Genomic DNA, 6000 nt, shown 5'->3' with positions numbered 1-6000 from the left:
GTGACGAGCCAGAAGCAGCAGATTTTTATTCAGCGCTCTCTGAAGCTGAAGCAGTGAAACACAGTGGCAGACAGCTCCGGTGGGAGTGTTCACAGGTTCGGGTCCAGAGTACTTAATTGCAGAATTTAATCAGTTTTTGAGTTTGAGTTCTGGCCTGAAATTAAACAGTGTTGAGCTATTAATCTGATTTTCAGGGGCATTTTGCAGTGGTTATTAATCTTGGGTAGCGTTAAGTTTTTTTTCCTCCTACTTCTAAATGCAAATTACAAACCTTCCAGGAGCCTTCCTGCCCTCACTAACATAATGATAGAATTTTTACGTCATTTTTGTGTGTAAATACGTTCAGATTTACCTCTGAATCTGTGCTGACGATCTCTTTTGTTCATTGATTTGTTCAAGGTTTTGGTGAGTCTTAAAATCTGTGTTCTAAGGAGCTTGGAAAGAAAAGCATCTGGACTTAAAGAAGTAATTTATGCATTGCATGTACTGTATGTGTAGCTTTTATACAGAGGATCAGTCACAAAAGTCCATCCATCTGTTTTCTCCCACTTATCTGGGTCTGGGCTGTGGGGTCAGCAGTTTAAGTGGAGATGACCAGATCCTCTCTCCACAGCCACCTCCTCCAGCTCCCCAGTGGGACACTGAAGCATTCCTAGCATCCCTGTCAGAGAGGGGAGACAGGAAGGAGAGTTAGGAGTAGCCAAGATGAGTTCAAGGAAATATTGTAATTACTGAGAACAGTTTCTTTTCTGAAACAGGAGCTCTGGAGGGGTTACTGGCAGGCAGGTGAATATCTAAAGTATGTGGATGAGAGTCAGAAAGAGTGGACAGCTAGCTGGTAAGTACATTTCAGGTGCAGGAACTGACTGAGACAATCAGGTTCAGGTGACTGGTGGTGTTTGCACAACTCCTCAGAGAAGCAGGGATCCAGGTAAACAGGTTTGCAGGTCAGACTTGAAGCAGGCAATTGAGAGGCAGATGAAAAAACAAGGTTAGAGGGCAAAAAGTGGGCCTGATTACCACCATGATGACATTGGCAGCGAACTGCACCAACTGTGGGAAGAAAAACCCAAGTGACAGAGACTCAGCTCAAGGTGGGCCAGCAAGGAAATGCCAGCCCTGGACAATTTTCCTTCTATGGACCGAGGAAAAGAGGAGATACCAAACCCAAGCCCGCCTGGACCCGAACACCTGTTTTACTCTTATGCTCTAATCTACAGATAGGACTATATATACATTGAGGACTATCTTCCCTTTTTGTAAACATGTCTGTCATTCTTCTTCATGGGTTACCCTCCATGATTGCTTGCATTTTTTGTTTTTTAAAAAAAATTCCTGTTGGACCCCAAAGCCAGACTCATGAGAGCGGAAATAAGCTTAAAACACAGATTTTATTTGCTGGCAACAGATGGTGTTATTTTTTGGCAACTGAAAAATAAAATTAGAAGAAGCCACACCATTAGAGGAGCATTGAGAGATGAGAGAGGACACAACAAAGAACACGAGCAAACTGAAGGTTTAAGTACACAAGAGGGGATTAGGGACAAGTCGAAACACCTGGGGAAAACCGCACAGCTGAACTAAATCTAACTAATAGGACAGGATGAGAGACTATCAAAATAAAACAGGAAGTAACTGGAAGCTGAAACTTGACAAAACGAAATGGGTAACTGGATCACTGCATAGACAGAACACAAACAGACTGGGCAGATACAGGGACACGACTGGGGAGTCAGAAAGGTATCACAGAAGATGGTAACTGAGTAATACAAAACCAACAAAATGAACCAAAATATAAACAGATTACAAACAGAATACCAACCATACCTTAAATATTGAACATAGTGTAGCACTCATAGTGCACTAGTGGACGTATACAGACTGAGACACACTAACTCACATTAGACTGTTGTAGTCAGTTTTATACACACATGAGATTACACCAGTCAGTAGAGGTGTCTGTAAGCAAATACAGGTGTGAGCAGCTGAGAGGCATAATAACAGTATCACCGTCCATATAAAGTAAATCACAGGAGGGATAATGGTTTTACTGCAAGACGAAGAAACATAAAAATCCTGACAGACTAGAGTCACATGCTCAACAGTGACCTCAAGGACAAAAATAATTGTGCATCTGCTTATTTGTGAATTTGCCTGACTTAGCAATCATGAAACTACAGAGTAATGCAGAAAAAGCCCTGTAAATACAGATCAGGACCATCAGTTAGTGTTAGTGTTTTTTTCTTTCTTTGTTAGATGAAACAGGGCAGAATTTAACTAAATGTAACATGGCATGCTTACAAGGATGAGGCATATTCTGTTGGGGCACACCATATTAAGGTGTCTGCTGCAATGCAGCTATTAATGTGACTGGCAGACCGCAAGTGGTTTAGATTAACATCTGAATTGTAAAATGAAAGGGGCAATATTGACTTTAATAAATACCTGCAGCCTGAAAAAAGAGTGATGGATAGACACATGGCACAAAAACGTAATTGACTTAAAAATCTTGCAATAAAAATATTTTACATTCTTCTTCACATCCTGTAATTCAGCTGCTACACAGATTATAGTGGAATGGTTTGTCACACTCCAGCTCCCCTCTGGCTCATGGCTTTACGGCTGTCTCAACCTACAGGCCCACACAAGAGTTTTCCCTTGTGCTGATTCCCCTTCAGCTGCATCTCATGGTTCTGAATTGCCATGCTGTTTCCACTGAGAAATCTACACTTACACAATATTATTTTTAGTATGTTACTCACTCCTTCATTTGGTCTGCTTGTTTTTGTCCCAGTAGTTTGTGTTTGCTGGTGCGAGAATGCTGCTGGTCATTATTGGAATGAACCGGCTGTGTCTTTGGTTACCAATTAGAGCATTCTCAGTAGATCACCAGTGCATTTGTTGAATTTGAACTGTGCATGAATTTGTAAATCTGACCAGGAGCAACTTGGGGTTCAGCATCTTACCCAAGGACAGCACAGTGAACCGGGGATGGAACCACCAACTTTCTGATTAGCAGATGACCTGCTCTACCTCCTTAGCCACAGCCACCCCAGCAGCTTCACTGAAATGTATTCTCCCTCAATTTTATCAAGGTATCTAAAAGGGTAATGTCAGGGGGTTGTTTTTGTATTAATTTTACTGATCGTCAGCAGAATGTGGATCACGTAGCAGGACAGCTGTTGTAAACATAAAAGAATATCGAGGATACATTTGAGCAGAAGCAGTTAGGAGGAAAAAAACACCTCCTGAAAGTTTGCAGGTTTGATTTATGACTACCAGAATGACATGTTTGAGGTTTTGAGGTCACGTGCTTGGCAAAAGTCATCACAGCACCGTGATCACCCATTAGGCGATCACTTGATGGATCTTCAATAAAGGATTATAAATTTTGAATGCTGTTATCTTGAGCACCTCGTGTTTGTCTTTACTTATGATTTATGTGAGGATAAAATCACAGAACTAATTAATTAAGCAAACCTCATAATTCCTTCTTAACTGGGTTTATGTGGGGCAAAGCAATTTGTGGCTGATCACTCAGCTTTACAGAATGACTTTAGTGAATAGCCGGTGTTTTTACTGAATACATGAGTGGGTTGTTGCACAACATCAGTCCCACAGTCTGCTGCAGTCACGCTTTGAAAAAGAACAACTTAGTTTATTAATAGCAAGCAAACAAAAGGCATTTATAATCTTGGCAATTCAAATGCAAATTTAGCATTTGGTTTTCTTTTGATGAGCACAAAGATCAGTAGAGAATTTTAATTTATTTGTAAAGTGAAAAATGATGCCCTTTGCTACCCCTCTGCCTATGAGGCTCCACAAGAGCAATGATTTATTTTTTATTTGCTACTGAAAATCAATTATTTACTCATTTGCATTGTTTGGCATTCATTATTTTCCACCTTTGACCAGAAATAATTAGTGTAGATGTGTAATGACTAACATGAGAGTGCAGGTGAAGACTGAGGTTCATTAATACATTTTTTTCACTGTTTTTATAATATTATAGTTATGAAACCAAGTGAAAATAGCTTTAGGCTTGCTTAATTAAAAAACCCCAAAAAGCCATCAGTCTAATTTCTTGATGAAATGTCTGAATCATTCCTGCAAACACTGTGAAACAGCATTTCTTTTGCTTCTGTGCATTTGTTAGGAATGTATTTTCATCAGCGCAGTTTAACGTGGCTGAAGTTAGATATGTTTGCATTAACCAGATATAGCAATTTAGTCTGAGGCTCTAATTGGTCCTTCAGGTGCTGCTCTGGTGGTTGTGCTTACCTTCTCCACCAGGGCAGCGCCTGAGGGTTCTGTGTCCCCCCTGGATTCAACACCCAAACTTTACTCACCTGTTGTTCATCCCAGCTGATTACTCCTGGCAGCATTTAAGGCCTCGTGGAGTATTGGCCTTTGTTGGATCGTTGTATTCTCTTCAGTTAGTGTAGCCTGGCTCTTCTCTATGTGTTTTCCTGTGATCTCCTGGCTTGTCTCTCTAATTGGAGTCTAAGGAGCTTGGAAAGAAAAGCGTCTGGACTTCTTTAAGTTGCTTGAAGACATTTCACTTCTCATCTGAGAAGTTTCTTCAGTTCTAAGAGCAACTGGTGGAGAGGCCCAGATTTTAAGACCTATGGGAGTGTCCCCAAGAGGGTCATGGACCCCCTATTGATCCTCTACCTAATCACACGAGCCAAGGTATGAAATGGGTGTGGGTCACAATCAGCCAAGGTTTCAGGTGAACCCATTGTGAAACCTAGCCCCACCCTATCATGTGATTTACTGAGGTCAAATGGCCCAGGATGTGAGTGAGTGAGTGTTAAGGTGTCTGGGAAGGAATCTCAAAATTGGATTATTGATGGCAGACAGTTGGTGTCGTAAGCCCCGCCTCTGTTAAAGATGGTCGATCACAATAGACATAGATGGCTTCTTTCACTCCTCTTTCAAACCTTCTGTCTTCTCTGTCCAAAATGTGAACAATGAAATTTTTCCCAGAAGGTTTTTCTTCTGGGTTCTAGGCTTAGGCATCATGGATGTCTCACTTAGTTTTGGCACTGGGTACATTAGGTTAAAATATTCTCCTTCATAGTTCATGCATTTATTACTTCCAGGCTGGACTACTGTAATTCATTACTATCAGGATGTCCTAAAAACTCGCTGAAAAGCCTTCAGCTGATCCAAAATGCTGCAACAAGAGTCCTGACAGGGACTAGAAAGAGAGAGCAGATTTCTCCTGTTTTGGCTTCCCTTCATTGGCTTCCTGTTAAATCCAGAATTGAATTCAAAATCCTGCTCCTCACATACAAGGTCTTAAATAATCAGGCCCCATCTTATCTTAATGACCTTGTAGTACCATATCACCCTATTAGAGCACTTCGCTCTCACACTGCAGGCCTACTTGCTGTTCCTAGAGTATTTAAAAGTAGAATGGGAGGGAGAGCCTTCAGTTTTCAGGCCCCTCTTCTGTGGAACCAGCTTCCAGTTTGGATTCAGGAGACAGACACTATCTCTACTTTCAAGATTAGGCTTCAAACTTTCCTTTTTGCTAAAGCATATAGTTAGGGCTGGACCAGGTGACCCTGAATCCTCCCTTAGTTATGCTGCAATAGGTGTAGGCTGCCGGGGATTCCCATGATGCATTGAGTGTTTCTTTTCCAGTCACCTTTCTCACTCACTATGTGTTAATAGACCTCTCTGCATCGAATCATATCTGTTATTAATCTCTGTCTCTCTTCCACAGCATGTCTTTATCCTGCCTTCCTTCTCTCACCCCAACCGGTCGCAGCAGATGGCCCCGCCCCTCCCTGAGCCTGGTTCTGCCGGAGGTTTCTTCCTGTTAAAAGGGAGTTTTTCCTTCCCAGTGTCGCCAAAGTGCTTGCTCATAGGGGGTCATATGATTGTTGGGTTTTTCTCTGTATTTATTATTGTACGATCTACTGTGCAATATAAAGCACCTTGAGGCGACTGTTGTGATTTGGCGCTATATAAATAAAATTGGATTGAATT

This window comes from Oreochromis niloticus, linkage group LG12, assembly GCF_001858045.2.
Source record: "Oreochromis niloticus isolate F11D_XX linkage group LG12, O_niloticus_UMD_NMBU, whole genome shotgun sequence".
Lineage (NCBI taxonomy): Eukaryota > Metazoa > Chordata > Actinopteri > Cichliformes > Cichlidae > Oreochromis > Oreochromis niloticus.
The sequence above is the reverse complement of the archived record's forward strand: the minus strand, read 5'-3'. Positions refer to the sequence as shown.